General features: G+C 41.1%; 1 protein-coding gene across 1 annotated transcript in view; it reads left to right on the forward strand.

Moving 5' to 3' along the window:
* Nucleotides 1–12,891: 12,891 nt before the first annotated feature.
* LOC310986158 (plasma membrane calcium-transporting ATPase 1-like) overlaps nt 12,892–25,834 on the forward strand; it is a 96,204-nt gene continuing 83,261 nt past the window's right edge. Inside the window, exon 1 of the mRNA XM_083971969.1 lies at nt 12,892–13,411. The gene's annotated coding sequence lies outside the window, so the exon portion shown is untranslated. The remainder of the gene's footprint in view (nt 13,412–25,834) is intronic.

Raw genomic sequence — 25,834 nt, forward strand, 5'->3', positions numbered from 1 at the left:
AACACTTTATTCAAAGTAAAAGTGAGGACAGAAGCAGCAGGTCAAAGCTGATGTAGAAAGTGGGTCTGTTTTTGGTGGGGAAAAGTAAATTAATAATGATGTGTTGCCGGCATTTGCGCTTTGACATTAGCATAAATGAGCCTCTAGGATAAGTGTAGGTTCTCCTATATGCCAATATACCTATCAAATTTCCATATCAGAAATATATGTACATATAGTAAGAATTCATACATGTTTGTTGATTTGATTTGATATTGGAATAATGCTATATATTGATATATGTCAACCCACACAAATAGCTATACAGTATTATTTAGTATTATTGTAGACATAAATATACTGACCTGCCAGTATACTTTATGTCCAGAAAAGTCTGACGAACTAAAGATTGATATATTTAATTTGAATGTAAAATTGATTAATGGATATAGTATGTACAAATGTAAATGTGTTTTATAAGTGTTGCAAACTTGTATATGTAACTGTGATGATAATCTATAAGCTTACACCTGACTCCCAGTATATGGCGACATCAGTCTTGCAATAAGGAGATACCATCTATGTCACACAACATAATACATGTTGAATTAGTTAGTCTTGTATAAAGGATCAGTTGTTGGTCAGTCCATCAAAGTACTTGTAACTTTTATTTAGTATCAGCTGTGTGGCTACATTCAGCTCCAGAAAACAGTGTTAACAAAAGTTATGTTACGTGGAAGTCGTCTGCAGGTCTATCCTCATCACTTACACTGATATCAAACAAATGAAAACCATCATCACAGACTTCAGTCATCAGTGTAATGCTGCACTGAAACTGATAAAAGCCTCTCTCTGTGCTGCTGAGCCTGCTCGGTTTAGGTTCCTTCACATATAGAACTGAATCTGTGTATATCACTATCATGTTAGCAGGAGGCTCAGGAGAAAAAACAGAAAAGCCTTTGTGATAAAAATAATACAGATTACGTGAGGAGGTAGCCATGGATACAACATCCAGTCACCCTTGTCAGTGCATATATGGAGAGATTTATGTGTTTCCACCTCAAGTAGTTGTCTAAATGCTGTGTGTGTTGTCAGATAGCTGCAGTGTAGGTGGATCCTGACCCCGGGAAGTCACAGCGTTACATAAGCCTGATGGATTTGAATCACAGCCTCCATTTCATAATTAACATTAACACGGAAAAAGTTTCTCTGGAAAACTGCACCACCTTCCAGCAGGACTGTTGTTCAGGGATTTCACGATCAAATCAATGATTTCGCCTTCACAGTAACCTCCCATTATGAGACACATGAGTAAAATCCTCCAGTTGAAGTGGAAACACGATATTTTAAAACTTGGACACATTGCTGAGCAGCACCGAAGGACAATTCTGAGTTTCATTTTTTTGTTTGTTTAAAAAAAACAAACCTTTTCACAGTTTTGGTTTCATCATTCTTCTCCTCTGCTATGAATCATCACCATTGACAGAAAGTGCGCTCCATAGACACTACTTTTATTCCATTGATGGAGTCAGTGATGACACTGTAGTGAGAATTAGGACACTCTAATAAAATACAGCAAGCAGGGGGTGATGTGGGATACAGCCTGAGGACAGACAGACAAGGTCTTGCACATCGTAAAATCTTATTGACACATACGAACAGTTTATCCCTTGAACTCAGTTAATCAAGGCCTCCTTAAACTGTCCTCATATCAGTCAAAATTCACATAGACAAATGACACATTTTATACAGCACTGCACATATAAAGCAGACACCTGCCAGTCAGAAAACGAACAAAAACAACAAAATAAATTACATTAGTAAATGTGATACTGAGCTCTTCTCTCAATCAGAGACATGTAATAAATGTGGTGAAATTGGTTCTAGTCATTTAAAGTGAGAACGGGCACTGGTGTTAATTTAGAAATGGGGAAAACGAGCCACAACAATACACTGCAGGAAAAATATGGTCACAAAAGATAAAACAGTAAAAACTGAAGACTGAAACACTCAATAACTGGGACTGACTGTGCCCTGTTTCATTGCTGCATCTTTGCACCCATTTGTGAATCATGGTTATTATGTCGAAAGGGTTATGGGGATGATAATCTTTGTGTAATTTCACGACCTGGTGTTTTGTGTCCATTTCTGTCATTAATTTGTTGTTTCATCCACCTGCATAGTCACCACAATGTTTTATACAAGGTTAATGTTTGAATGTAATGTGCGCTGCACCGATCTGAATAAAAATCGAATTATCTCACATAGAGTTCAAGAATTGGACAATGTGCAGGACTTTGATTTTATGCATGTCTGTCCAATACACCTCAGCATCTATAAACTACAAAATGACCTGCATTCACAACACTGTGATATTTTCCACTGATTCAGATAATCTGACTGCAGGTCAGTGCAGCACTCAGCCTATAAAGACTTGTTTATGAGGTTAACACAACACCTACTGCAGAAATATCATCATGATTGTTTCCGTGGAGTTTATGGTCTTTGAGTTAGTTTTTAACCTGGAAATACATCACAGATAATCGAGGCAGAGCTGACGGTGATAGTTCAGACAGTAAAGTTTTAAGATTCTGAGTTAAAGATTGTTTCATATACGAGTCCAACAGGGCAGAAACACTACAACTGAACCTATTCAAACCATCTAAATCAGGTATGAGAAGTGAAACAGAAAGAGAGTGCATCCAGATGTAAATTTTTATCTGTAATCACACACCGGATGCAGTATTTACAGTGTGTTGAATCTCAAAAGGATGAGCATGTATGCATTGTTATTGATATTGATCTATAAATGCTGAATCCGTAATTTATTAAGTATGAAGATAAACACATTATAATTGACCTTATTAACCGAGAGTTAAATATTTTCTAGTATTTACGTAACAATTGCTTAATATTGTTTGCAGTATAAAGTGTTATTAGTATCTTTAATAGAGAGGTTTTAGTTGACTCTTGTGTAGGTAAATGGTCAGCGAAGAAGAGTGAGTGAACCAACGGCATAAGTGATTGGTCACACACTGGTGCGCACATTCACAAACTGATTCATGTTTCTGTTTGCCTGCTGATTGGCCGACTTATGGTACTTGATGCTGCTCTCCCACTCACTGAACACAGCCAGTCCAGGATGAGTGCACATTCACTGAGGAATATTGGCAACAGGAGCTGGTGGCCGACCAGAGGGGCTCTGCATTAGTCACAAGGCTTTTACAGACAAGGCTGAAGGAATGTCAAAAGTTGCCAACACTACACATGATGGCACACCTGTTTTCATTGGACATTGATTTTACTACCATTTTTGGTATATCGACGCACACAAGGCAGTACATTTAAGACTAAATATCAGGCCTGCAGGGAGAGTGTGCCAAAAATTCCAGGTGGCATCAGAGATGGTCATCCTAAATACTGCAGCACTGTGGGTCAAAGTTGAACCAATATTCACACTGGCGCTGGATTTAGACTCTTTGGCTACTGCAGGAAAAGAGTGATCCTCTGTGCAAAAGTGAAACATTATTCAAAAACTAATTAACACGATTCTTATCAACTCTACAACTCTTGTTTTATCAAAGTGTTCAAATCCACACGGTTAAAACTAAAACAGAAAAAATAAACTCATGTTACCATGAAACACAGCTGCTCGACGCTGCGGTAACTCTGAGCTGCAGGTGGAATCAGTCTTTCGTATCTGTGAAACTGCAGGGCAGAATCACCAATAACGCATCACGGGTGATGTATGACGCTATTACACGGCAGACAACAAGATCAGTCAACAGCGCGCTTTAGTCTGTGCTGCTCCAAGCTTTTAACAAATACTGCTTACAATCATTTTTACCATTAACGCCTATCTCTATAGGAAATTGGTAATGCATGACTAATGACTAGTTTCATTTCCACTGAAAGAAGGAAGTGAAAGACTTATGTTAAGGCAGAAAAAACATCTAGATTTAGTTGGGTAAACAGACTTTTATGAGACTGGTAGGACTGGTCATATGCTACTGGTCACACCAGTAATCGCTGGATGACAAGTGGCATGCGGAAAGTGGTCTGCTCACTGTCTGCACTGTCATTACAGTCAGTTGCAAAACATCCATCCCAGGAAAATGGATATGGGGCTCAGAGATGTTGTGACTACACTGGCTGCCAAAAAGGCATTTTGGGAGAAGTTCAAGTCACCAGTCACCAGACTTCCCTCTCTCTTCCCTTCTCTCTCACAGTCTCTCTGTCTCTCTGTCTGTCTGTCTATCTATCTATCTATCTATCTATCTATCTATCTATCTATCTATCTATCTATCTATCTATCTATCTATCTATCTATCTATCTATCTATCTATCTATCTATCTATCTATCTATCTATCTACCTACCTCTGTTTGTCTGTCAGTGTGTGTGTATGTATGTGTGAGAGAAAGAGGGAGGGAGAGAACGAGAGAGAGAGAGAGAGAGAGAGAGAGAGAGAGAGAGAGAGAGAGAGAGAGAGAGAGAGAGAGAGAGAGAGAGAGAGAGAGAGAGAGAGAGAGAGAGAGAGAGTGCAAGCTCCTCCTGCCTTTGCAGCCATGAACAGATGGAAAGGTGGCTCTCTTGCCCTGAACTTAGTCTCACAGGACACTCTCCCACAGACTCTGGAAGTCCTCCAGCAGCTAAATAAGTGCTTCAGATGGTTTAGCTTGTGGATTAGTTGCCACAGCTTCCTCAGGGCTAGGCCAGGTGAGACCCAGGTGTTTTACAACCTGGATTTTATTGCCATTATTCTCTTATTTCTGACTATGTCAAATGGACTTTGCACTCACCATCTTACAGTATATTTAGAGACCAGGAAAAAACAATGAGGAAGAAAAAAAAACAAGTTTCAAGGGCATATACTGCAGGTTAGCTCACTGATGACCTTCCCAGTTCATCTGCACACATCAGTTTGTTGACATGTGTGTGGCTAAGGATTGCTCAGGGTGAGGATGTGTTCATGCTATAGAAGAAACAGCAGCAAACTGGAATATTTTTAAGAATATTAATGACAACTGAATAAAATGGGTGATTATCCTCTATATAGATAGCATATGCAATATTACCATGATAACAAGTTTTTCACACTCAGGGGTCTAAGGACAGCTGTGTGTACCCTGAAGTAGCCTACCCTGGAGCCAATTTGCCATTTGTTACATTTTCCTGTAAATAATACAACTTTTCATAGTTCATAGTCAGAATGGCCATAGTTATGAGACTAAGCTGCTTGAATATTAATTAATGATGTGTATATGTCTCAGCCCTGTGATAGACTGGCCACCTGTCCACCCTGCCCTCGCCCTCGGCTGGAATTGACCCTGCACGGATAGGTGGTAAAGCCAGTGATGGATGGATGGATGGATAGAGTTGGTTCATGGTTTGCAAAATACTTTCACCATTCACCATTTCTGAAAAATGTTTCTTCTCTTCTTGGTCTTTACGCAAAATGTTGAGGACACATTAGCAGCTAACCCCTCTGTCGTGTTTCCAGGTCTATGTGAATCTGTTTTCACGGTTGCTAAATGTCCTTGTGTATAAACAAGTTTTAGAATATTTGTAGTTTAAAGCAGAAGTAAGCGGAATATTTGTGTTAATATAAGTCTTAAATAGTTATATCTTCCGACAGCAATCACTTACATAGAGTGTTTGGTCCGAAACAGTCACTCTGCTCTGCTGTGAGCCGAGGAGAAAACGTCTTGTATACTTCCTTGTATCCTACATAGTCCAGGCAAAATAGCGTTTTACGACAGACTAATTGTCACAGAAGGTTTTTCACCATACATCATTTCTATGAGGTGTCTAGAACAACATACTAAAAGTCCTAAGAAATCCTAGTTGGGGAAATATGTTTAATTTGCATCATTATTTACTGTATAAAGTCTATGGTGCCGACAACAATACACCCCAATGGGGCTATTTTTTTCCTTTACTCCTATCACAATGAAACTTTACACAATGAAAGTATCCATGAAATGTAACATTTTTTGTATTACAAGTTTCTTTGAAAATGAATTTGAGTATGCAAATGAGCCTTACACTAATCAAATATGCCCAAAATACACCCGAATAGGCTTCTTTTTTTCCTTTACTCCTACCACAATGAAACTTTACACAATGAAAGTAGACATTAAAAGTACATTTTTTTGTATTACAAGTTTCTTGGAAAATGAATTTGAATATGCAAATGAGCAATACACTAATGGAATATGCCCAAAATACACCCGAATAGGCTTATTTTCTTCCTTTACTCCTACCACAATCACACTTCACACAATAAAGGTATACATGAAAAGTAACATTTCTGTATTTCAAGTTTCTTGGAAAATTAATTTTAAATATGTAAATGAGCTCAACACTAAGTGACTTATGGTCAAAAAGCCATAAAGCTGCAAGCAGCAACAGGGGTCAAATAACTAACACATTCATGTCCATTCAATAAGTTAACCTATGCACTGAGTCCTGTCACTTGCCACACTTGACTTATTCATACACACATGTCACTTGCCACATTTAGAAGACCTATATTGACCTTAAGAATGAATTGCACAGTCTCCAGTTGCTTTCTAAATTCTTTTTTTTTATTAGCGAACAAGCCTTACCTAACGACTCTCCTCCCAGTTTGCAGAGAACATCAGAAGAAAGTCAGAATTCATCAAAGTCGTTTCAACGACTGTGTGTGATGTTATATTAAATATGCTGAACTATGTTCAACAATATGAGCGGTACGAAGAACTAAGTTATTCTGCCCCTGTTGCTGCTTGCGGCTTTATGGCTTCTTGACCATAAGTCAATTAGTGTTGAGCTCATTTACATATTCAAAATTTATTTTCCAAGAAACTTGAAATACAGAAATGTTACTTTTCATGTATACTTTTATTGTGTGAGTAAGTTTTATAAGTTTGATTGTGGTAGGAGTAAAGGAAGAAAATAAGCCTATTCGGGTGTATTTTGGGCATATTCCATTAGTGTATTGCTCATTTGCATATTCAAATTCATTTTCCAAGAAACTTGTAATACAAAAAAAATTACTTTTAATGTCTACTTTCATTGTGTAAAGTTTCATTGTGGTAGGAGTAAAGGAAAAAAAGAAGCCTATTCGGGTGTATTTTGGGCATATTTGATTAGTGTAAGGCTCATTTGCATATTCAAATTCATTTTCAAAGAAACTTGTAATACAAAAAATGTTACATTTCATGGATACTTTCATCATGTAAAGTTTCATTGTGATAGGAGTAAAGGAAAAAAATAGCCCCATTGGGGTGTATTGTTGTCGGCACCATAGACTTTATACAGTAAATAATGATGCAAATTAAACATATTTCCCCAACTAGGATTTCTTAGGACTTTTAGTATGTTGTTCTAGACACCTCATAGAAATGATGTATGGTGAAAAACCTTCTGTGACAATTAGTTCTATTTTGGGGTCCAAAATGAGCTAAATTGCCTGGACTATACAACCTTTATCCAATGAGGAGAGAGAACGGCATGAAGGGCTGTGTGTGCAGCCAAGGGATGCGTGTGAATGTGGTGACGTGGGGACGAGGACCAATAGATCCATGACGAGGGCGGGGACTGCTAACTCCATCGGCTGACAAAAAGTTAGGCAAAACGACCGGATCGCTTACTTCTGCTTTAACATTACATCCATCTGTTCTGTACACACAACATCTATTACATACAGTATCTGTTCATCACAGACACACTGTTGCTCTTCCTGAGTACTTGTTTTTCTTATCTAAATTAAGGCTATAAGAATGGGGGATGTGTAGGCCTATTCAGTAGCATATATTTGCTAGTTTGAATTTATTCCGTTTCCAATGGTCTTTAGAGGTTCTGTGCTTAGCCAAAGTTTTAGCTATTTAAAACTTTTATTTGTTGCCGATGTTAAAAGTTAAATCTAATGAGCTATTGAACATCAACCCGACTTCATTGTCTGTGAAAACTTACAAGTCCAGAGGACACCTGAGTGATTAGGAGCCACTCGCAGCAAATGAGTCTGCCGCTGCTAACATGCTTCATTCTGTTTTAGGAAAGTGATAAAGGACTGTTGGAAAGGTTCCGGTTTTATTTGGATAATGGAGTTAGTACGTGTGCAGCCAATTGATCAGCAAATCCAGCAACAGCAGGAATGAACGTTTGTTTAATTCTACGCTACTGTGACTCTGCAAAATGCTGCAGCTCTGCAGTACAAGGGAAGCTGAGGGGTATAATGATGAATAATAATAAACCTGATATCATGCTACAGCAGGCAAGTAAGTATTATTTTTGAACTTTGGTGGATGTCCCCCTTTCTCTGTGTTTTCCTCGTCCTCACTGATGTCATGCAGGCTTTGTAGACAGTATCTGTTCAGATGAAATGTCCGGCTCTTCACCAGCCGGTCCTGCAGAATCTATTGACATTAGATACACAGGAGTGTTGTGACAACAGTGCGACCAGCAGGGGAGGTGAACGACAGCAGCCAATCGGGCAGATGAGTCCTGACATAGCACATTCCTCTGATTTGATCTGAATCACAGGAGGGTGGTGGTGTTTTGTTGCTCTCTTCTTTTCAGTTTGACTAAAACATCCTTGACAATCTAACTGCCTATATCCAAATAAGAGATTGTCTGACACTTTATGAAAATGTTCATAAACTCCTCTAGTTGATTTGAATTGCTACTGTTCACTCACATCAATTGGCTTGAATGCTTTATTGACTGGTTTTGTCCTGTGTTTTGTATCTCAAGTAGCACAGTCTGACTGGTGGTAGCTCAACAGAGCAGTGTTACCTTTGAGTCAGTAATAACATCCACCTAAAAAAAGACCCTTGAATTTAACATCAGGCAGGTGTGAATGGGGAAAGAAGACTGTGCAACCAATTGCAAAGATGCAACATAAGTAAAAGGAGACATATTATGCCCCCTTTCCACAAAAAATAATAAAATAAAAATAAAATAATTCTCAGGTGTCTTAAAGGACAATTCCGGGCAAATTCAACTCGGGCTGTATTTTCCTAACATTTTAGGTCTAAAAGAAGGATTCTGAAGATTTTCAGTTTAATTGCTCCTGTTTTGCGGTAGTTGTGTCTGTCCCCGCATCGCCACGACAGCGATGAATGGGCGTCAGATGGCTACTCAAACATGCACTGAGAAGTTTATTTACTTCAAGCAAGCCGACATGTTTGTAAAACTAGATCTAATTCAAAGTCTCGTGGAGTCTCGCGCGAGACCCAAGTTGACGCGCTCGGTTTACGTGCAGTCAGAAGCTCCCATTTGTGTCATAAACACAGGAATATCAACTCTTGACTTGCTTGAAGTAAACAGATTCCTTCTTTTAGACCTAAAATGTTAGGAAAATACAGCCCGAGTTGAATTTGCCCGGAATTGTCCTTTAAAGTCATATCTATGACATGCTTCGGTCAAAATACCGCAAGGATCAAAAATCTCAGCCCTGTTCAGAACGGCTGGTCTCAGAGCCTGTCCCTTTGCAAATGAACCACGTTGCTTGCCCCGCCCCTTCTACCGGTCCCAGGTAGTGGTGGGGTTATGCAAATACAAATCCTAGATACATCACTGGAAGACAACTGAGGGAAAAGCTCATAAAACCACAGGGAGCCTGCACATTACAGACTTTTTTTGTTAATTCTCACATTTTGGGGCAAACCAAACACCCAAATAGCTATATGTTAAAGAGCCTTAAAAATGTGATATTTCCATAGTATATGTCCCCTTTAAAGTGGGTGTAGTCAATACTAATGGACCGCATGACCACTTACACGTGAAAAGGGGTCACCACTAGGATCTGCAACTGAAACCTTTTAGCCCCTTTTAGTTCACATGGTGAGGGGTTCAATCATGAACAGTAAAGTCAAAGCTCATGATTTATTTGATTGATTTACACTCAGCCACGACCTGAGTGCTCACATCGTCCACCACCACCCTGGCTATTGGCAGCTGTCAATAAAAATCAGTTTGAAACCTCCAAGGCAGGTTTGTTTAGCGACAGCGCTAACAAGGGAGAAGCGATATGCAGTCATCCATGGCGAAACCTCTAAAAAAAGGCGCCACCTTCTTCTCTCGTTCATATTGGTCATGATGTGAAGAAGAGGAAACGTCAAAGGGGCAGCTGATGTTGCCACAACTTGACCATATTTTCCACCAGCATCGTGTGACCATGGCATTTTCAGACATTTTTTTTGCCACTTTGCACAGACGCAGTCAGAAAAAAGGCACTGATGTTGGTGTTGACATTGAATGGGCTGCAAAAGCCTGATGCTGAATGGTTGGAAGACTTTCTGACAAGTCAACAATTTTGGTGAGCAATCTTAGAGAAGATAATTGTTCATAGGCCCCACCTCCCCCCCGTACACTGCATTACAAATGACGCCAGATGAAGCTGAAATTCAGCCCAAATAAGTTGTGTGACTCGAGACTCAGGCCAAAATGGGTTAAAACATTTAGAGACTGGTGAAGACAGTGAAACATCTGACAGCTGAACAACCAAATAGGAGTTGGTGGAGACCCAATAAGTGTGAATTACGTTCAGGACCACAAACCCTAAATGAGATGCTCTGTGTCTGCTGGATTTTATGAATAGGCGACTGTTTGCTAACAGGTTCCCTGTATCAACTTAATGTGTTCATAGTATGACCATTCATGTTTTCATGGCCTTCAATTGACCAAAGAATCAGTTAGCCTACTGCAAATTATTGTTGTTTCACTTCAAACTGCAATGCATTTTATATTTTGACCAGCTACCTGTATGAGGATTCCACATTTGCTCTTTAAGACCCCAGTGTTTCCCTCTCATCTCTGAAAGCAACTCATAAACATCATTTCTAGCAGAGAGTTGAACAAGAAAATTGATGTGTCATTCAACTGCAGGATATAGGCCCTACAGGATTACTAGATACTGTGTATGTAGTCCTGTGATGGGGAAGGATGACAAGTGACTGGTGATTTCAGGAACAGATATGAGAATCTGTTGCTCTCTTTCATCTGCAGTCAGTGTATTATTGCAAGTGGAGCAGTGCGCTGTGCTGTTAAATGGCAGCTTTAACCACCTCTCTGCCTCTCTGTCATTAGCATAGCGTAGGAGGCAGAGCTGATTGAGTGGCCAGTTGGCAGTTTAAGAGAAATTTCTTTTCAGATTCTTTGTTCATGCTCTTGTGTTTGCACCAGAAAAATTCACCGTTCATGAGCACAGTGCACAAACTCCTATATCTCCATCGCCTTTTTACAATAATATGATAGACATAACTACAGATCAAACGTACATGCCAGATGGTCAGAGGCTTTAATTACATCATAGGAGAAGTTTTACAGATTTTTCACCTAACCATTCCCATCATTCCTCATAAAAGATGAGCATCTGTTCATCCTTGAAGGTTGTATCCGGAAACATCATGATACAGAAACAGCTCATTGCACTCCTGTTCAGCACGGACTCTTTGCTGTGTGATTCAACTAATTTAGATTTAGTTGAATCACCCACCGACCGTCTCTGCCCCACGGTTCTGAAAACAACATGCACCGATAATTAAAGGTAATGAACCTACTCCTATGACTAGGGATTATGGCAATAGGCGAATTTGCCAAAAACATCCCTTTAACAGTCTAAATTCTGAGACTTTTGTCTCTCTCTCTCTCTCTCTTTTTTTTTTTTTTTTTTTACATTATTCCTGAAATGTTACAACTCTGTTACAACTTTTTATTTTTTTCGGAGGGGTGTTTTTTTTTTTTTTTTTTTTTACATTTTAACATATTAAAGCAGAAGTGAGTGATCCGGTCGTTTTCGCTAATGCTGCGTTCCAGGCAGGATTTTGAAATCGTAAATTACAGCTTCAAGTCACAACTTACGACTTTGTAGCGTTCCAGGCAACCCACTCATGTTTTTCCGACCTGTTTTACCGGTGAAAGTCACTATAACGGCCACTCGTAACTTCCGACCGGTGAACTCGTACCAGATCGAACTGGTACCACTTCACGGTCGGAAAAATACGAGTTTCCTTGAACGCACCATAACAGTCCTCGTCGCTACGTCACCACATTCACGGCGTTCCTTGGCTGCACACACAGCCCTGCATGCCGTTCTCTCTCCTCATTGGATAAAAACTGTAGGATACGATAAATGTTTTCTCTTCGGCTCAGAGCAGAGGGACTGAGAGACCCGTGTTTCGGTCCAAACACTCTATGTAAGTGATTGCTGTCGGAAGATATAACTATTTAAGACTTATATTAACACAAATATATCACTCACTTCTGCTTTAACTTTATATTCTCCTTAGCCTAGGCTATATGACTTTTTTCTAGACATTTTACATTTTACTCATTTTTTTTATTTCTGAAATAATACAATACAACTTTTGATGAAGATGATTTTTTCTCAAAATAGGCTATTACAACTTCATTTTTCAATGTTTTTTTTTAAATATAAAAATGTTGCAACATTTTCTGGAAATAGGTTAATATGACCTTTTCTCCTTTGAAAGATGACTTTATTTTTGACATTACATTTTAATCCTGATAAAATAAATTTAAGATCCAATCCAATCATGATCAATTGATCTATTTCCTATAGCAGAAACGAGCCTCCATATATTGCCCCAGAGCAGATCCAGATGTGGAATTTGGTGAACCTTCCCCTTTAGTTTCCAGGGCTTCACAGATCCTGTTCCTGGACCCGATGTTCGGGCTCGGTTTCAGCTTGATTACCTCATTAATTCATAGATCCACCTTAAAAACAGGATAATCCCGGGCTGGTCCCTCCCTCCCTCCTTCCCTCCCTCTCTCGCGGTCTCCGGCACCAGTTCACCACCCCCTGCCTCTCTCTCTCTCCCCCCCTCTCTCTCCCTCAGTTCCCCGGCTCACCAGGAAAAGACGCTGGTCCGGACATTGGGTCTTTTCTCTGGTCCTGTTTGAATGTGTTGGACCCCCCCTCACCCCCACAGTCCCACCCACCGCTCTGCAACACACACACACACTACACACTACACACACTCACAAACACCAGCAGTGCTCATTTACGGGATCTGCTCTTTGTTATCAGAGCTATCCCTCCTCTGCTTTTTATTCCAGGACAGAGGGGGGAGTTTCTTTTTTCCTTTGACTTGGACGGATTGATTTCTGACTAAACCTGGATCTGGTTTGTTTTCCTTTCTCTGCTGGGGAACCGGAGCCCGACGCTTCGGCGAATGTAAATTAGTGTCAGATAAACTGGTCTAAACGTCGGAACAAAGGCTCGGTGAAGATTTTTTTTTTATCCCCACCTCCAACCCGATGTGTCAGATATTTGTCACCCCTGCAGCTGACAACTTGGAAACCCGGCGGGAAATGGAGAAACCCCTGTAAAGTGAAGACGCCGCTCGCCTCACCGACACACACATACACACACACTCACACAACCACTGGACGTGATTTGGACGAGGATCCCCGGAGTGAAGGTAACGTCGACTCTCTCCTATCTTTTAAACTTTTCTTTACTTCGCCTCACTTTTACTTCACTTGTGGCCACGAAACACGAGAAACACGGCCTCGTTTTGTGCTAAAGTGGATTTTTTAAACGTGTTTTCAGGAGTGTGTGTGTGGCGTCTCCAGTGTTGTCTGCCCTGCTGCTGCTGTTGCTGCTCAGCATCCGGGTCTCGTTCACAGCTGCTGTTTCTTTACCTTGATACACACACACTTATTAGCAACTACAGCCGATTTTAGGGATTTTCCACAGGTGTGAAGGCGCTACTATCCTTTAGCTATCCAACATAACCTCCATCTCCTTATGTCAGCGAGCTTCGTCTCACACCCTCCCTCCCCCCGGAGGCACGTTTCCCCCCTTCCCTCCCCGCTCCTTCTCGCCGACATCCCGGCTGTTAGCTCGGCCGCAGCCGCCTGGACGAGCCGCTCCTCGGTCCGCAGGCAGCGCTGTCAAGCCTCCATTCACTAGTGTGGACGGTATGAACGCCAGCCGACACGAGCTAAAATAAAAAATACATACACATATATCGACACACTGTTGCATTTTACGACAGCCTGGCATCAAACGCGTCTACGTTTATCCAAAAATCACTTTTTTCTGATTAGCACAACAACTTTTCTGACTTGTTGTTAGGCTGCAGCCCTCGCTCGGCTCATACGCCCACCACCGGCAGGCGCATTGTGTCAGGGGATAAAGTTGTCATTTTTTAGTAAAAATACGATGTTTTAGGTGGAGTGGGAATGTGCCGAATTGAAGAGGGGGTTCCTGTGGACTATGAATGGGTCTTTTTGATGTTTTAAAATGTTCACTTTCGGTGCCTAGACAGGAGATTTGGTTGAATCAGTGGGAGTGTGCATGGCGCTGTGGTGACGGTCTGCCGGCCGGCCGGGCGGCGGAGCGGCACGTAGCGGCTGCAGCAGCGGCCGTGAGGCGGGGGTCGGACCGGCTGCGGATGTCTGCGACTGTCTGGTAACAGTTTGCTAGTAGTCTCTGCCCGCATTGTTTTGTTTTCCGAGTGATATTTCTCCTTGGTAACCGAGAGGGAACCCATTGTCCCGCGGTCTCCCGGCTGTAACTTCATTATAAAACCTGTATTATTGTTATTATGGTGTTTCTTTCCAGGGGACACTGGTTGCTGCGGTGCGGTCGCCGCTGTAGTTGTGATATTAAAACGTGTTTGTGGTGTGACTGGTGCTGTCATGAATGCGGCGCCTCCAGGGTGAGCCTGTTCAGCTTGTTGGAGTGGTTTCCCCACATTTAGCTCTCACGTTGTCAATAACACTTCTGCTTTTGAGGCTGTCATGATGACGGGCGGTAAGAAAGCGGGGTGGGGATTTTTTTTTTATTTTATTTTTTTTATTGTTGCTGTGTGTGTTTGTTTGTTTGTTTGTTACCGAGCTCGTTTTGTTTTAATTAACGGGCGTTCAGCTCGCGAAGAACCGTCCTTACGTCATTTGCCGAGATGGGCGGATGAGCAGGAGTAGCTCTACTTCTTTTTTCCTCCTCTCCTCTCATTTCATCCATCTCCACCTCCTCCTCCTCCTCTTCCTCCTCCTCCCTCCGCCTCCTCCTCTCCTCTCTATCTGGGTGTGTCCTGCCTTATTGCGTTAGGAAGGAGGGGGGATCCCGCATCTTGGCTCATGGTGACTCCTCAGCTTGTGACCTCTAAACGAGGGCATTGCTTCTTGTGTATATTTCTCTGCTGCCATGTCTCCACACAGACGAGGCTTTTGCAGAGGAAATCATTCGCAAGATAACTTTGATGCCCGTTCAGAGAGGCAGGTTAAATATCCTAAGGTGTTTCTTCCTGAGCAAAGTGATATGGCGCAGTGACTCTGTTGTTTCCTGGATCCTCAAGGGGGAGGAAAAATCGTCACTTTGGATGAAACATGCTTGTTTTTCCACACACGAATTCTCAACATTTCACCAGCTGTGATATCAGAGGTGGATAATTTGTTATTAAATCTTGCAAAATTGCTCTACATCCATGGGAGAAAGCAAAAATGCTCAGTGATGCATTGATCTGGTTTATAGGATCTGTATGAGTGCTGCATAATGGCACAATTTCATAAAGCCCGATGAGTAATTATAATTAGGCTCCTGGAGTTTTTGCACACAATGGAGTCTTGCTGATAGATGCACTGGCTCAAAATCCATATTTTCGGTTTCCATCTCTCCATTCTTCATCATGAAAAATTCACAGATGGATTTTATGAAACTCAGTACAGATGATCGTCAATGTTATTCACTGGATCCTGTATTAGAAGTCTAGCGGTCTGATGATGATTGTTGAGGATTTCCCCCTTGCACCGGTTCAGCCGAGTTGGCCTGCCACTCAGATCCTGATGCATCTTGTCTTGTGATATAATTAGTTAATAGATGACGGCTTGAACAGCAGCTAATGGTATTTGCTGTGTGAAATGGCACCTCTGCTCTTGTTCCCTGAAGGTTAACGGTTTAATTTTAATGAAAGCATATTTATTTTTCATGAAGTTAAGGGGTGGTCCTCACTTGAGGCGACGTTAGTCTATGGCTGATTTAACTAAAGCTGAAAAGATAAGTTGATAAATAATTAGGCGATCTACAGGGGGAAAAGTATTTGGCAACAATTTTGATAATGAGTTTATTGTTGAGTAATTTTTTAAGCAAAACTCTGAACATTTACCACCTCTATTTTCTACAGAGGGACTACTTGCTGCCTTTCTCAGCGTTATAGCATATAATTGTTAACAATATCACCAAGAGCTCTGCTTAAACTTTGACATTTGTGATTACGCAGTCACATTAGGAAATAATAATAAGGATAATTGATTGAGGAAAATAGGTGTCTTCCAGTTAAAGAATAACGCTTCTGTTGAGTTATTCCAACACAACAATGCTGCTGACCTGCATGGCAAGCAAATGGACTGGTTGATGTGGTGATGTTTTTATTTGTAAATTGTATACTTCCACAAGTGATCTTCTTGCAAAGAAATCAATCTTTTTTTCTGGAGTTACAGACAATAAAAAGCCAGTGTGCAAATAGGGCCACAGGACATTTCAAATTAGAGGAGGAAACACCTCAAGCCTATTTGAGTGCCTCAGGCATCCGGATCTGTGCACAGACTGAGTGATGTTATCTTATGTAGGCTAATGTAGCAGCAGCTCATAACGTGAGAGGGGTGTTCACTGCATTAGTAGGCCATCATCATTACCATTCATTCTGTCTCCGTGTAAACTGCTGCTTGCACACTTACTATATTATGGGTGTTGGCGTGTATGTGTGTGTGTCTATGTGAGCACACTGTGTAGCAGCCTCTTGTTTTCTGTTCTTTGAGAACGATGGAATTTCATTGTTGTTCGTGACTATTTCCAGTATCGTGACATGACATCCTTCACAGGAAGTGTTCACTTTCTTAATCAGAGCAGCAGCGTGGAAATAGTGGAAATGAAAACAGCAGTAGTGAAAGTGACATAAGTGTTGCACTGAGCTGCTGCTGCTGCTGCTGCTGCTGTGAAGGTGTACAGTATTTCATACTGAACGTGAGCCATAGTTGGCGACAGGTGATTCCACCCCTGACTGTTTCTTTACCAAGCCCATATTTACTTGTGCCAGCCACACCCTAGCTGTAATGTGAGACTCTGCCATTATTGGAATACCAGGTTTTCTATGAAAAGTGTACATGTATTAAAGTCTGTCCTGTGTTAGACTGTGTGCTAGGATTGGCTGAAAAACCCTGGCACCCTGTGCAAGATGAATTTATAGGCATTAATCAGGGAGCTTTAAGACTTTCTCAGTAAAAGAATAGAAAAATAGCTAATTCAAATATGTAGACCTATATCAAAACCTATTTGTAACCTCTGTAAAAGAATCTAAAAGAGGCAGGGCTTTATTTCTGTCACTCAAGCTGTAGTTTCATCTTCAACCACAGTTTGGATTGCAATGGCAGAGTGGAGCTCTGCGTCTTTTTATGCGCCGACTCCATGGGCAGACGAAGGGACAACAGTAAGAGGGCACACCAAAGAAGGAGAAAAGATACATTTTTTAACTGCAATGAGAATGTGTTGTTGTTGTTTGCAGAATTACAGTTGTGCTTTCTAAAAATGGTTAATGCGAGTTGCAATTAAAACAAAAAAACAAAAAAAAACACAACAGTGACTGAACAATGGTATATGCCCACTGCATATGTGAAGATCTTTTGTCTAATGTGAACAAACTCATTTCCTCATAAAAGTGACAAATAGGCCACATGCCTTTAAATAGGCCTTTATTTTTTAGTTAGATTTGAAAGTGTGATGTATCGTGAAATTCCTTAATCAATGACAGCTGAAGCTTTCAAATTGTAGTTACGGTGCATTCTTGGTTACATTCATTCGACAGCTGGACTTAGACGCTTCATGTTATATTCAGTTAGCCCAAGAGGCCTCAATTCTCGGTTGTCTTTTTCTCTTGACGGTACAATAAGAAGATCTTGACTTTCACTCAGGCCGAGCTCAGGGCTCTGTGGCTGAAAAAAAGCTGTTGAGCGGCCGCTGTTGTACAGGATAATGGATAATAAACGGATGGACGGTGCCAGCTGTAGTTTGCTGTTGAAAACGAGGCACGTCAAACCTCGGCCAGACACAGAGGACACAGTCGGGTTTACCTGCAGACAGATGAGTGCCCTGTTTGTGTCTGAAGCTGCTGCTGACGTTCTGACAGCCACAGAGGGAGACGGCTGCTGACTCAGTGTGTCTGTCCACTTCACATCCTGCGGGAGATTCAGGCTCCATCAGCGACAAACAAAACAGTTTGATACTTCATCGTAATTTCTTCACAAAGGCCAGTCAATTGATTTACTGAAGAAGCTCGTTTGTTAGTCAGCCTCCAAGTGTGCAAACTTAACGCAGCAGCACACAGCCAGTTGTGATCATTTCAGTGCTTAAGTGGGTTTCAGTGGAAGTGGGTTTGAAATGTTGACACCTCAGACCAACTGCTGACAGACAGGCGTGTTACTCTGCGTCTGCCATATCAGTGGTTCCGACTTTCAGACCCCAGAGAGAGACCAAACCCTCTGTGGCTTGATTTATAGATCAAAATGATTTCCCATCTAGCTCATGTTGTGAAATTATTTTAGTGAAGTGAATTTTGAAACTGAAACTAGATTGTTATGTAGCTATCATGGACCACGTGCAAAAGCCCCAAAATATAATAGTAATAGTAACTCATCTTCTGTTATTTTGACTCTTTTAGATGCACTTGAGCAAATGCTGATCTTTTATTGCGCTCAGGTTTTATACCTTTGCCTTGATGCTTTTATGTTTTGTCCGGCAGTTTTATACACTCGTCCTGACAAAGCAATATATTTCAGATTTTTACAGCTGACAAACCTGGACTTGAAACTGCACAACTGTATTGAGGAAATAATACCTGAGCTATTACTTAGCAACTAACTGCAGAAGCACTTGGGGGTTAAAGCACATACATACACATCATTTAATACAGCCCGATGAAGTAATTGGACTCGAGGATTGGGTGATTGTGACTGTGACATTTCAAATATTTTCTCAAATCATTAATTGATTATGAAAAAAGACCATAAATTAACTGCTAGCTGGAAAGCTCTGTAGTTGTGGCAGGGTCTTTATAAACAGTTTTTGAGATTAATTGATACATGTAAAATCCACTAACTTCACTAAATCAATGCAAGAATCCACTGGACTGTTACAATTTGGGACAATTCACAAATGACACGGCATTGGTCTCATTGTATCATCATAATGTCCAACCCTTGTCTGTTGAATACCATCAGCGTGGCAGCACCATCACCGTGACCGTCCCACACCTACATTGCATCACGCTCCCGTAGCAGTCGGAGTACGGTATCATTCACAACTGGGACCCAAGAAAACCGAGCGAACACAACACACACCGTCTGGTACATGGTCTTTAAAATTCAGCGAAATGTGGAAACCCCTGTGCAGACGGAATCCCTGCCTGTGAACCAGATCCAGCAGCGCACACTTTGTCTCTTATGTAAGTCCACATCAATTATTAATGGATGCAGTGCAGCTGCGAGAGGCTCAGTCCTATATTTAAGATATGGATGGTCTCTGCTCAGCGGAGCCTCGGTGCTCATGGTTATAATGGAGCTGTTGCCCTTTATAATTATTTTATAATTCTGCTGGCAGGAAAGAGTTCACCCTTCTGTAATGGAGAGCCACTGAAATGCAGCGGTGTATAATGCCTTTAATTCTTTAATTAATCCGGTACAGTGTCAGTCTTTTTCAAGTCGCTTAGCCATTAAGACCTATAAACAAACAGGAAGACAAATAACAACACAACGTATGCCACAAGTAAGAGTTAAACAGAGATAATATGAATACAATTGACTGTGAACATTTAGATATGTCATATGAGTTGATGCTTATCATAATGATCAGTTGATCAGTTCAGTCGTTATCGAGCGGGCGGGATATTCAACGCTTGGGGCGAGACTGAGCTTGTGTGTGTGTGTGTGTGTGCCTCATACGTTTGACTGACGGATGACGGATCCAATATCAGTGGCTGATGCATCGTGAGCAACGTGAATCATAATTTGTGCGTCTGCATTATCCAATGCGAAAAAAACAACACACTTTCATCCCGGATTTACTCAAAAATATAATTTTGCACAAAGTTTGGGCTACATCGTCTGATAGATGAGTTATTACACTAATGTTAGGACCCACAGTGGGCTCAGATTCAATTTTCTTTTCTGTACAGCTTTAAGACGAGCGAAAGAAAGAGCTTGTTTTACAAATAATAACTTGGGTATGAGGCCTCTTTGTTTTCCCTCCACTGTCTTTATTTCTTATTAATGCAATCTTAACAATTCACTTGTTGTACAGCAGTAACAGGTCCCTTGGTGTTTCTCACCTGCAAACTGGATACCCCCTCAAGCTTACTTATAATGAAGAGTTTGCTTTGGTTCTGTAGCCATGCCGAAAAGACACTGCCTTCTCAATTGCCTGGAGAAACCTGCTTCAGTTTTTCCATTGTTTTCTCCACTGCTCCGGACGTTAGTGTGAGTCTGGTACTTCAAGGAGGACTGCACCACAAATCATGCACACTCGGATGCTTTTATTTCGCACTGGTTATTTCTGTAGTTTTCACCTAATGTGGCCACAAAACAGACGACTCGGGCTAGCAGCCTGTCAGTCTGTGTTATTATCGTGGATCTGAGGTGTTTAACCGACCTAATCACTTCAGTACGACGCAGCGTAGCAAAGATATTTATGCCCAAATGTTGGTCAGTATTGACATGTTACACCTCATTAGTTCAGATAAATTATCATCATTTATCTATGAGCACTAAAGCATCATTAATTCAAAATCACTGGCCTCATAAATCAGCTGGACGTTGAAGCGAGACTTCTCACCTTGACTGGTCTAGTTGTCTGTGTATTCCCCCATTATTAATATTGTTTTAGTCTGTGAGTATACATACAAATATATAAAGATTCCCACCTCTCTTATCGTAAACTCCTGTCAGTGACACTCCACCTTCCTCAGATGTTGCGTGTCAAGTCTTAGTTTAATTTAAAATACACGTAGCATACTGTATGTTTGGGTTCAGTGATGGCATCAATTACAGTAAAAAGAAAACGGCAAAGAAGTGAACAAAATACATTTTTGGGTAAAAACAGTGTTAACATTAAATAGAGAAACTGTTGTTGGCTTCGAGGGCTTTTAAATGTTTCTAATTTGTAAATCTCGTTGATGTTATGGCTAAAGAACATTCATTTTTTATATAAATTTTGCAGCCCAGCCCAAAATTGAATGGTTAGACAAATGAATGTTTCTCTTTGTTTCATTCCATCTCACATAGACCTGCAGTATGTTTAGCACATGCAGATTTCAGATGTGTTCGCTGACATGTTGTATGTTATAGTGCAGGTAACCATAGCAACAGCACTGATGCTTCAGGCTCTGTTAGCCGTTAACTGACTAGGTGTAACTAACCGACCCGTGGATGAAAACCGTTGACATATGAACTTTAAAGCGTGGCGAGGACTGAGACACAGCTGACCCTCAGTCCTCTGGCCAGTGGAAATGATAGAGGAGACAGTAATGGACTCCAAGATGTCCACGTAGAGACGATAATGGACTCCCATCGTGGCGTCGCCTGCCTCCTTATTGGACATGATTGTCATGGGGACACTTCACTGCTGTGGGTCCACTCTGCACCTGGCCGCCTTGTAGAAAATATCCACACAGACGTCGTGGAGGCGGCGATGATTTTGACTAGACCATCTGACAGCGTCCTCCTGACACATGCTTACATAACACCTCTGTGAGGGTGTGTGTGTGTGTGTGTGTGTGTGTGGTTGGCAGGTGTTTTGTAGGTAGGAATGTGGGAGTTTGTGTGTGACAGACAGGAAGGGCTGAGCTGCAGGACGGACGTTCAGCGACATTATCGTCCTCAACAACACTTTTCAAAAAGGACGATGGTTATCGCTCTCTCTGATCAAATTTACCGAGGTTCAGTTTTCATGTACGAGCAACTTAAATGATTAATCATAAAAACATTTGGCTTTGATCCGTCATCACCTTTTGTTGGCTGAGAATCCATTCATGTTACAGTTTTTATCGGTGGCCTAATTAATAGCGACAAACAGTGGAGATTAGCAACACTAGAAATGAAACGTTGATTGAATGTGTCTCGATCCAAATAGGTCTTATTTTGGGTCCTAATTCATAGAAATAGTGACATTGTAAATGAAAACTGATATCATGTGTTTAAAAGCTCAACTGAGAGATTCTCCTTGAAATTATAAAAACCAAACAAAACACCACTGAGGGAAATAGAGTGGTGTTATAGTGTGGTTTCTTTTGGAGTGCAGACATGAGCTGTAGAGAGGCTGTTAACTGCCAGTTTAACTTTGTCCCATATTTACTTTTCATTAATTGTTGAGTGCTGATAAAATGTGCTTCAAGTGGCATTAAGAGTCATGGTCACCGCTGGCTAGACAGAAGAAGCTGCTGCCCTTTTGTGCATTGCTATTTGCCGATAATAAAATAGCGAGTAGAGGTAGAAGGTTTCATGATGGAGTGTCTGAACTCAACAAATTGTTTGGATAATTTTGGCAGCAGCTGGAACCTGGCTAACAGAAGTCATCCCATCACTCAGTCAAACACAAATTATTTTCACATTAAGCCCAACTAGTTATTGTTAATAAAGTCATTATTATAAATGAATGTGTCAGTCTGCAGTCATCACAGCCTGAGCAGTGAAAGATCCTGGACTGTGGTTCAGCTGATTAGTTTAACGTCTGGTTAGATGTCACTGATATTTGGACACAGTCTTGGTGTAATTATGTAGCATTTAGCCTCTCTATTGAAAATGATTTAGGACAGAAAGTCATTTGCAATCTGTGACTTGGCACGTGCAGTTTATCCTCCGGTCTTCAGTAATGCTAATTTATAAATGGATTTGTTTTAGTCTGTGCTTAGCTACTGTAATAATGGGACTTTAATTTCCCTTTCTCTTCATAATTCACTCTCACATTGTGTTAAGCGGGACCGTTTTCAGTTCAGGAAAGGCCATAATCAAGAAATGTCTATTCTGCTCTGAACAACCTGTTAGAGATGCAAATGTCTAATTAAAACCAGAAGACATTCAAGCTCTACATTGTGATAGCTACATGTAATCATAAGCCTACCTTCAACGGCTTTGGTTGGTTTGTTCTTCAACCAGGGAAATGTTCTTCAATGAACACAGCAGACCACATGCAGGTAGCAGGACGGCACCCAGCCCATCGATGAATGTGCACATACTGAAGCAGGATGTGCAGTGTGTTTTGTATACAACATCAAATGAAGCTTAACGGTCTTTGACAGGAGCTGGTCAAGTTCTGGAGTGGGAGCATTATAGCATTAAGCCAAACAGAGAAGCTCCTAATTTAACAAAGGAATAGCGATTTCTTTATTCAAATTCAAAATGTAGAAAAGAAATGAGACATGTTCCTACATGGCAGGTTTTTGTTCATTTTGGCTCCCTTTTCCTGTCTTAGTGCTTCAACTATAACTTTTCTCACTTCATAAAGGTGAAGGTGCTGCTATGACACAATCGTGTGCGTGTGTGCGTGTTAATCCTGATGAAGCCGTCGGTGCAGAGAGGTGTTGAAGCTTGTTGTGAATGTGATGAGCTGTAGTGAGCTGAGCCGTGTGTGAAAGAGCGCGCGGTAAAGATTTGTCTGAGTGGGAAGGTTACATGCGAGTGTCTCTGCTGCTCTGTACTGTAGGTTGTTAAAGCGTTGCCGTGCGTAAACAGTTGCCATGAGGATCAATTATTATCCGTGCGCAGAGTGTTTTTATCTGCTGCCAGTAGCTTTGCAGTGTAAGAATTCACAACTCAACAGCTGTCCTTAACGTTCATAAATGATTAATTAGTCGATACCATTGTGTCAATATGATTAACACATTTTCTCACCATTCAGTTGCTGACAATATATCAATGAAACGTCCAGATGTGTACTTTAGGGTACTGCAAACTCAAATTTGAGAAACAAAAGAGTCAGTGCTCCAGTGTCAGCAAATGGGCTTTCACACAGCACGCCGTTAAAATAGATTTATACTTCTGCAGTGCACGGTGTAGATTTGGAGCCCACTTAAGTATCAGCTGGAGCCAAAATTGTAACTCGAAATTGGGACCACAGAGATTGCATTTATGGACCAATAGAAATATGATTGACTGTGTTGTCTCCTTTATGGGTGTCTGGCCAGCCCAGGATTGGTCCAGAAATTGTTTGTAAAATACAACAAGAGGCCTGATAAAAAAGAAAAAGAAAAAAAAAAGGCTAATCTTGCAAAGGCTTCTCTGTATGTCAACCACTCTCAGTCACACTGAACGTAAGACTATAAATAACGTAGGGAATAGAAGTCAGTGCACTAATCGCACAGTGTACCTGTTGAGTATAGTGGCGGTGACATCAGCGGGTCGAGTTCATGTATAAATCCAGCTTAACGTTGCCACCTCACTACCTTCTGTACATTTATTAGGTGGCAGGAGAGTAAAACTCTGCGTCACCGTTTTATATCTTGCAAAATGACCTCTGCCATATGCTGCAGACCGTTATTATCCCCCTGCAGTAATGTTATCACATAGCCAAGCGAGAAGCGAGAGGGCGGATACCTCGCTGGCACAGCTACTGTTGTGTTCATGATGAGTGAAAAGTTACCGTACAACTTTACGCAACTCATTCAGCTCCAGAACTGAGTGTTGTCCATGCAGACTGTGTGTCATTTGGCATCCCTCTGCAGCATGTTAACAACTGATAAAGATAAGAGAATACAGAGCTGGATGCTGCAGGAGAGAGTGAGAGTATCAGAGCAGAAAGCTTTTTTAACAATCTGCCAGAGCTGAAGCACACAGAACGGAGCTGCAAGTGAACCGACTCAGTTAGTGGGTCACTGATACACTGCTCACTGTCTCCACTCACGTTTCTTCAAGTATCCATTGTTTTGCATTCAGATTCTCTCTGTGTTTCTCTTTAATGTCGTGCCACTGCCACAGTTTTCTGTGCTCCCTCCTGAGCATCAAAGGTTGGGCATATTGTTGGAAGTTTATCCAGGATCGGGCAATTTTATATCATTATATATGTTGTGATTTATATGTTATGCTCTGGAAAATCAGTAGTTTTTTTTGTTGTTGATAGAATTAAAAATAGTCAAGAAAATTCAAAAGCCCTTGTGTGAAAGGACACTAAATAAAATCCAATATCGCAATCAATGAGTCATGATTTGATTATTTATAGGCCTATTGGTGTGACATATTACACAACTGTATGACATCCTGGAAAATGTGACAAATTGCTGACTATCTGTTTTGTGTTATTTGAGTCAGAGAAGACTGAGAAACATGAGGTGAACTCACTGAAAACACTCACAGTTTTACTAACTCCTGCATGCAGTGATAACCTTTGCAGTCTATCAGCCTTAGGTGTACCGTACTCATAGTCTGTGTAGGGGGAGGTATGTGAGTGTATGTGAGTGTATGTGAGTGTGTGTGTGCTTCAGTGCGTCAGTGAGCGTGTCCTCCCAGAGACAGTCAGAATAAGGCGTCGGTCGGAGGAGGAAGTGAGCAGATGGAAGGCGGATAGAGAGCCAACAGGAAGTGGAGGCTTGATGGTTTCCTCATGTTGTGTTGGCAACAGTTGGGATTTCACTTCCCTGTGCTCACAGCCAACAGGTGCTGTGTGTGTGTGTGAGTCATATTTCAGTCCATCTCTACCTCTCTGTAGATTATATTTCATCCTTCCTCACCTCAAAAGAACTTTAAAGAGATCAGAGCGTTTAGGAGTGTTAAAAAGCACGGTTCTGAGTATGATTTCTGACAAACTATTGTGTGTAGACATAAAAAAATATATGATTTGATTATTTAGTCCATTCAATTTT

This window comes from Trachurus trachurus (assembly GCF_905171665.1).
Source record: "Trachurus trachurus genome assembly, chromosome: 5".
Lineage (NCBI taxonomy): Eukaryota > Metazoa > Chordata > Actinopteri > Carangiformes > Carangidae > Trachurus > Trachurus trachurus.